The 8,970-nt window shown below is 36.5% G+C and overlaps 1 protein-coding gene across 1 annotated transcript in view; it reads left to right on the forward strand.

The window, feature by feature from the left end:
* The first annotated feature begins 423 nt into the window (after window positions 1–423).
* LOC114473250 (cingulin-like protein 1) overlaps window positions 424–8,970 on the forward strand; it is a 79,902-nt gene continuing 71,355 nt past the window's right edge. The window contains exon 1 of the mRNA XM_028462760.1: window positions 424–552. The gene's annotated coding sequence lies outside the window, so the exon portion shown is untranslated. The remainder of the gene's footprint in view (window positions 553–8,970) is intronic.

Genomic DNA, 8,970 nt, shown 5'->3' on the forward strand with positions numbered 1-8,970 from the left:
AAGAGTGACGGAAAGAATCAGGTACTGACACCAACGTTAAGTCACTCTTCTTTGTGGATTTATTTATGTACCAACGTTAACGTCAATCTTCTTCGTGGATATTTTCATGGTTCTCCTTCGTCATTCTGTGTTGTGTTGTGAGCTTTTAAGGCCACCGTAGATACATTATTGTATATAACAATATTACAACGTAAGCTCTACTTTTTCCATTTAAGGTTGTTTAAAAAACGAGGAAATCCAAACTGGTTCAGGGTGTTGATCATTCCTGAAATAGTTGAGATAGTGAGAAACTGATGCATTGAGAGAGAGAGAGAGAGAGAGAGAGAGAGAGAGAGAGAGAGAGAGAGAGAGAGAGAGAGAGAGAGAGAGAGAGAGAGAGAGAGAGAGAGAGCGAGAGAAAGGTGAAGGTTGCCCCTCCTTAGCCTACGTCACAGCCCGGTGTGTGTTAGTGTAGTTCAGTTCTCCCTCAAGGCAAACAGCAGCAGCGGCAGCGGCATCAGCAGCGGCACTATCAGCGGGAGTCTGACCGGGGCCTGTGACACGGAACCTCCGGTAAGAAGCTGCGTTATCACTCACACACTTGTTGCTCCTGACCTGTGTCTCACACCACGTTCTAACTTCACTCTTTAAAACAAGTCAAACTTCCGGTCCTGGATGAGTTATTTGTAGTGACAGGGATGCAATGAGACTCCTTTAGAAAGAGTAAAACTTTATTAATCGAACATTAAAGAGTTATAGCATTATTACAGTGACTATACTTAAAAAGTACATTTATATAAACATGAATCAGTTCATTTTCACAACTATTTTCCATTGGAATGTTATAGCCTTATTATTATTATTATTATTATTATGATTTTTAGTCAAAACTTGCCACTTTTATTTATTTGTTTGCACATACATTTTTATTTATTTTTTAAAATTCATTAAACATGTATAACATAACTGTGCTGGGAGAGGTTAAGAAGACCACAAGGTCTTATAAAGCTACCTCACCTGTTCCAACTACAAGTAAGTAAACAATTTACATAAAGAAAGCAACAGATGAATACAATAAGTGTAACTTTGCTGGAAATTAACATCTCTAAATGGTTTTTTTTTTAAAGAAAGTGTCTATTTGTAAGGTTGCCGTATGGACAACCCTGGGTGCTGTTGGTACGTTCATCGAAGTACCATGTACGTAGTGTCTTAGGGTTAGGGTTAGGTTATAACCCTGTATCGCAACAATTTTTAGAGTTAGAGTTAGGGTTAGGTTTACGATTAAGTTTAGTCTTAGTCACGTGACCTAAACTGGCCAATGAGGGGCACTGCGTATGGATAGAATGTCGGTATATTGATACGGCAACTGTACGAATAGCCACGGCCTTTTTTTAACAGAGTTCAAAGTGGATATAGATTTCACTCAACTAAGACTACAGTTAAAGGCTGCGCCGTTCCGCTTGTGTTCTCCGATACCAAACTATAACAATCACGCTAACGTAAGCACATAGCCAATTGTTGTATGACACGTCACGACATAGTGTTCATGAGAAATGTAGGATTAGTACAACCAGCAGTGGTGCCAGATATACATTACGTTTTTTAAACACACACAAAAACCCTCAAATTTCTTTGCGGAAAACAGCCCAATCTGGCAACAATGACTTGTTGCATCGTTTCTGCAGCCTGCCGATTCAAACAGACGCTCTTCACCAGCCAAAATGGCTAGTTACGCTACATTGTTACCCGCCAAAGTTAATTTTTACCCGCAATTGGCGGGTTGGCGCGTGTTAATTTAAAGCCCTGTGTATTTATATATAATTCTCAATAAATGTAAAGATCAAGTTGAGTTTTTTTGGATATATGCCATTCCATTCAATTCATTCTATAATGTTGAGGTTTTATCAACTTCTAGTTAAGTGCAATAACTGTGATGTATCCTCTCATCGTGAAGGCACCAAACACAGTGACAAACACTTGCCTGGAATTACAGGCGTGTGCATGTTACATCAGTTATAAGGACGTTATATAATGCTATTAGTGTTGGTTTTTCAGGGTTGATATTGTCATCCTGCATCCTCAGCGTTAATCTTTGTGCCTTTGGCTCCACGTACGTAAAAATAGAGTTACTTCAAAATTAAAACCAGGAAAATTCTAGTAAAGGAATCATTATTGTGTTATTGCGATGGGTCCGAACCTCAACAATTGTGGAATGAACTGGGAAGTTTTGTTGGTGATCTTGGAAAAGTTGAAGTTTGCATCCACCTGCCATACAAAGTTATTCCTTACAGTGAGCAAATATGATATGTTTTCTTCTGCTTGAGCAACATCTGAGCCATAGTAACTCTGTTCAAGAACAAACCTGTGGCAGCCCGTGATAATGAAATTCACATTTTCTCTTGCTGAACAGTTTATTGTTTTCTCCTGGTGTGCTTTGTAAGGGTGAGTCGGACTTTACTGTGCACTCCGATAAGAGCACAGGGTAAAGGAGATGTTATCTATATTTCTACTGGGTGGAGGGTCGTAATCCACCTCAGTTGGCTCCACGAGAAGTTACACCGTCACTTATTAGGTAATTAATGTTGAGGATAATAACAATAACAATTCCTGACCAAACCCTGCTGTTCAGCACACTCACGCTTTTTGTACCGATCAGGTATTCAAGTTGACCTAGTATGGGGACGCTTTTCTTGAACAATTCAAAACGATACAGAAGATTAGATCACTTTGGAATATATATTCAATTATAAAGTTAATGTAACTTAAAGATGCAGGTAGCCTAAGTTTTTTTTATCAGATAAAATCATAGTGTGGGCCTTATAGATCAATAAATTCAAGATAATTTGCTAAAATGATGTAAAAGTTTGTTTTGATCTGCACTATAACACTACGGAAAGGTTTTGCGCATTGCATTGTGGGATGTGGAGTCCTATAGACAGATGCACGGGAGTGTACTTCATTCTTACATGGCCACCTGTTTTAAGGTGAAAAAAGTTGTGGAAATATATGAAATTGTCTCATAATATGTCAGTAAGGGTTCAGTCCATGCAATACTGCTATTTCCATTTCAGATGCCGATGTCCGTCATATCACTTCAGATATTGTGCGAAAATTGATGTTTTCCTCTCATTGACCACCAGTTTACGAAGACAAATTGCGTGTACTATTTTTTAAAGTAATTTAAAAAAAAAAAGTATTTATATCTATTTTCAGTAGGGATGTAACGATTAATCGTAAGGCAGTTAAAAATCGATTCATAGGTATAACCGTAGATATCGATTTTTTGAAAATTGAATCGCAGTACTTTTTTTAACCAGCAGAGGGCGCTATCCACAAGTGTAGGCGGCGGGCGGAGTCTGCTAATACTTTCTTTCTGGCTGCCTTCTACTCTTAAATATGTTAATAAATGATTAATTGCCCCTTTAGCACCGAAAGAATATCTGTAATATTACTTGAATATCTGTAAAAGTCACATTTTTCTATTAGCTCTGTCTGCTAGCATAGCTTCTCTTCTTCACTGCAAGAATTTCTGCATGCCAACCGACCACTGGGTTACCAGCGCCCTCTGCTGGTCCAAACAAATATGACTGATTTTTTTTTAAAATACAGTTGTTAAGGCACAAAATACATTTTCAGTTGCACTTTTAAAAAGAAAAAGAACTATTATGCAGTTTTGTATTGTTTATTATAGAACCAGAATTTAAATTAATAGGCTTCATTTTCATTTCTATTATTCCTTTATTTATTTCATTCAAGATTTATTTTTAGTTAAATTGCATTGTTTTGAATAGTTTATCAAGGAATTCTTTTGACAATGAAATATAAAAGGAAAATAATACAGTATTTTCTAGTTTTTTTCCCAAAAAAAAAATTTGTCTGCTGTCCCATTTTGTAAAATAAATCGTGAGAGAATTGTATCGTGAACCCATTATCGTGAATCGAATCGTATCGGGAGTTGAGTGAATCGTTACATCCCTATTGACTAACCTTAAATACATTTTTTTTTTTTTACCATGGCCACTTTGTTGGACTTGGTATAGACTTTGTCAAGTTGAAATACGTTCATCAGTTAATTTAAAATTCCGAATGTAAGATATAAATAATATTCAGGGAGGTTTACACTGCCATACGCCCTATACCAACTTCCCCCCTGTACAGGAAATGTTCTCAATTCATGATACTTTCTCTTTTTCATATTGATATTTAGTATAAAATGTTGTGTGGATTAATTCAGTTAGTAATTTATCTTTACTAATGAATAATTAATTATCAATGCTGAAAGCCCCATTCAAAGCATATTATCCATATGATCAACTCAATCTCATGTCTCTGTATGATCTTTGATCTTTCTACTTTCACCTTATTTACTCTTTAATTCTGTATGTTTATTTCATGTCCTCTTTGGCTTTCTATGTGCGTCTTTGCATTTTAAGTAAGTAAGTAAATTAAGTGTATTTGTATAGACAATAATCACAAAGTCCTTTGCAGTAGTAAAATAAATAAAGTAAATAAGTATAAGAAAGAGCATGCAATCAAGTAGATAGTATAAAGTATAACAAAACACAATGCTAGGTCAGGTTGGACTAGATGCGTGCTGAAACAGTATAGGTTTTTTACAAGAAGGTTTTTGGTGTAGAATTCATCTTTTTTCCCTCTTGTGTCTTTATTCTTGCATTTGGACACTGTAACCGAGGCTTTACTGTATGTAAGCTTTACATTGATTTGTTGGCCTCATGGTGAAAACCTTCCACATAAAGTTGACCCACAGTATGTATTTGTTGCTTTTACCTGTTTTCTGATGTCTTCACTTACCCAGCTCTCTCACCTTTCTCTTCTTTCCTCCCTACCCAGTTTCAAAACAAATACATGCGGATCTACAGGAGAACAGTTTAAGTTAACCAACCACCGCAAATGTGGTTTTTAACACGGAGGAATTTTTTTAACCTCACAGTTACAAAAACACACACATTTTTCTCTTGACTCCAGCCCTAGCAGTTAACCAACCAGACCAACAAGTATAGCTCTGCACACACCCTTCTCTTTCTCTATTGATCCCTTTCTCGTTTCTTCTCCTGAAATGTCAATTTAGAAAAAAATCAAGGGATTTAAAGTACATATCCTTTTATCCAGCATAAGGTTAATTGTAAATGTATAAACATCTTAGAGGATTATAATTGTCACTGGGACTTGATATTTCAGTCACTTAGATCAGATATTAATATTTGCTATTAAAGGTGTTGTGGTGCTTTTGAATGAAATGAGACAAAGTCAAGTTGTAGGGTTTACTGGTCAGATGTGGTCACAGGGTTTATTTGGCCAAAGGGTTTTTTGAGGCAGACTGGTCTGGGATTCAGAGGTTTTTGTGTGTGTGTGTCCCAATGAATCTGTAGTTGTTGCACTCAGGGTTTTGTATGCTGCTGATAGCGCTGATAGCGCTAAGCATAACAATGACAGAGTCTCTGAAAAGAGACCTTGGCAAATGTTATCAGTGTATGATGGTATCTGGCCTGCTTAGGGCAGTGTGACCAGGACCAGGAGAGATTCTGTAATCACATATCCAAAGGTAAAGGGTGTCTCAGATGTAAATCGCTGACCACAGCTGGAATTGTTATTGTCATTTCTTTTAACAAGCTTTTTTATCGTGGCATTTATTATTACATTTGGGGAAAAAATGTCTATAAAGCATACAAATCCTGTGTTCAGTCCCTCCTTATGGTGGCTGGGAAGTGTCAGGTGAATGCATTTACAGAAACGAACACAAATGCTAACAGGTCACAAAACGAATGCAAACCGGCCACAACGGAAGTGTTTCCGACGGACCGGTATTACAGACGGACGGGTATTATGATATGATAGCCTGATATGAAAAATATAAGAGTATCCTAATCAACTTTCACTTACTTTCATACGCGTTTCGATGTCTTCTTCTTGTTCTTCTCTGTTCTGGTGGGTTAAAAACATCTGCCAGAAACGTGTCCGTCTGTAATACCGGTCCTTCAGAAATACTTCCGTTGCGGAAACCCGGTGGCCGGGAAGTGTCAGGTGAATGCATTTAAAGAAATGAACACAAATGCAAAAAGGTCACAACACGAATGCAAAAAGGGCCACAACGGAAGTGTTTCCGACGGACCGGTATTACAGACGGACACGTTTCTGGCAGATGTTTTTAACCCACCAGACCAGAGAAGAACAAGAAGAAGACATCAAAATGCGTATGAAAGTAAGTGAAAGTTGATGAGGATGCTCTTATATTTTTCATATCAGGCTATCATATCATAATACCCGTCCGACTGTAATACCGGTCCGTCGGTGTGGCCGGTTTGCATTCGTGTTGTGACCTGTTTGCATTTGTGTTCGTTTCTGTAAATGCATTCACCTGACACTTCCCAGCCACCGTACCTCCTACTTCTTTTTTCTTTTTTGGGAATACAATCCCATTGATGGATGAAGATCTTTCCAGACTAATATGTAGATTCATTTATTTTCATTGTCGTTAAATTGTCTTTGTTAACTTGGGATTGATACATATTTTAAAATATAGCTAACAATATGAGGTACAGGGATTGTTTTTTAAATAAGCCTAAAATTTGTAACCTAATGTCATGGGGAATCAGGTGCAAGTGCACATCTTTAGAGCTGAGCGTTATGCACTCCTCCTGTGCAGTCGTTAAAGCAAAAAGGTAGAAAAAAAAGAAAAAGGACAAACCTTGGAATTAATGATCAGACTGGATCAGTCTGTCATACTGAAAAAACATGACCTTCAATTGTGGAAGAACACAAACAAGGAAGTTGAAGAGAATTTGACTAGAACTGGGATCTCTTAATGTTTTTGTGCGGCCCTCAAAGTAAATTTACAAAATTACAGAAAAATGCACAAAAGGACAACATTTCATAGAATATTCTGTGGCGTATATCTTTGGTTAAAATTTTTATTAAAACCTGTGAAGTAGTTTTGACGTAATACTACTAACAGACAGACAAAAAAATAAATGGCGGTAAAACATTTTTTTAACAGAAACATCCGACAGAAAAATATTCCAAACGACAACAAGAATATACAAAATGACTCCAAACACACACAAAACTAAAGACTATAGAAGATACACTAAACCTGAGCAAATAACAAAACAACAAAAAGGCACAAAGCAAAATGTGAAACACACAAAACAACAACAAAAATACATGAAAACAAACAATTTCTTTGTTCTTTCCTGTATTAATGCTCTTAACTGTTATTATACTAAAGCTGACAGGAATGTTGATAATATAGCCCACGGATCAGAGATGAACTTTTTTGTAGTTCCTGCTGTGTTAGAAGTTAAGTTAGATTTAGCATTGACTCCAATAAAGCAAAGCTAAAGCTACACAAAAACAAAAAAACACCCATAAATAGACTTGCTGATTTCAAATAGTGAACCTCTCGGTAATTTTCTACTTGAAAGAAATTCCTTCTTTTTTTTTTCCAAATACAGATCACAAAATCTTTAAAAATCTAGACAGAAGCCATTGTTCACATTGCATTCATAGCTTTTGGAATTATGGTGAAAGTAACACCTGACTTAGTCTGTGTGTGGGTTGCTGAGGAGCTGGCCCGACCAGTTGGGATTGGAACTCAAGCAGAGAAAGGAACGTAGATTACATAGAAACAGGAAGTAAAACCAGCTGACAGGTTAGTAATCCTAAACCACATATTACAAACTTTCCATTATTAGAGATACTTGCATGTAAAGTCATGAATACTATAAAACACAGTCATGAAGATATGTGTGCGTCACAGAAGCCTCCATTACCTTCACATTTAGCTATGACTTAATAGTAGACCTAATAGATGATGTCAGCACTCTCACCCCACCCTGTTGTAATGTACAAATACCTGAGTTATTCATAGAGTTGTTATAATTTGGTTAAGAATCTGATTTATTCATGGTTTAGCATAGTTTATCTGTGCATTTGTATGTGTGCGTTTGCGTCGCGGTGTCCTCCCAATGTTTTTGTTAGGTGTGTTGTGCGTCTGTCAGCTGTACGGATGATTTTCAATAAAAGTATGTCTGGGTGTGCTTTGTCTCCTATAATGTTTACAATAGCCCTTGTGCATGTCCTACAACGTCACTCAAATATGCATCTAACATTTATGCAGTTCTTAAATCAAACTTTGACACCAAGTACAATCTAGAGCTGGGTGATATATCGAGATTCCAGATATATTGCGTTTTCTAATTTGGGGATATAAAAAATTGATATGAATTGATATGATATGAATTTATACATATATGTACTATATATATATATATGTATTTTATAGCTTACATGTATTAAAAGTTGCTGTTTTCACTACTTCTCAGAACAGCATGAAAAGCTGAGATAGACGGATTGCTGAGTGTGTCTTAACCCAGACCTTCATCTAAATAAGCCTTACGACAGAACTCACTCACACGTGCTGTCCCTTAGAGGAGAGAAAGACTAAAACTAAAGTGGCACATATTGTGCAGCTGTTTGTTAATGAATGTGCCTGTGTGACACTTGGATCATGGAATTTAACCCAGAATTGTCTATCTGGTCAGACTTCATTTGGAATAAAATTATCGAAATTTATATTGTATATCACTATTTTGAGTAAAAATATCAAAATATGAATTTTGGTCCATATCGCCCACACTAGTACAAACTACACAATGTTAACCAAACTGCCAAAAAGTCTTTCTTGAATGTTAAATTGGCAAATGAGTTATTTTCTGTAACTTCTATAGATTCCCAAGCGTATTCTTAGTCTAGGTGATGTTTATACTACTGATAAATACATGGTTCAGTATAAGGTAGGAATGAAAGGCTGGAATTAAAGCCTACATATATTAATTTTCTGCTGCACCTATTACTTTAAATGAGCCGTTTATAATCTACTATTCTAAGTACCGTAGATGCCATGACGTCTGGTATGAGGAACACCCTACAGTGGCATTTGAAGCTGATTGATCATTAACAAATAATGAAATA

Source organism: Gouania willdenowi, chromosome 12 (genome assembly GCF_900634775.1).
Source record: "Gouania willdenowi chromosome 12, fGouWil2.1, whole genome shotgun sequence".
Classification (NCBI taxonomy): domain Eukaryota; kingdom Metazoa; phylum Chordata; class Actinopteri; order Blenniiformes; family Gobiesocidae; genus Gouania; species Gouania willdenowi.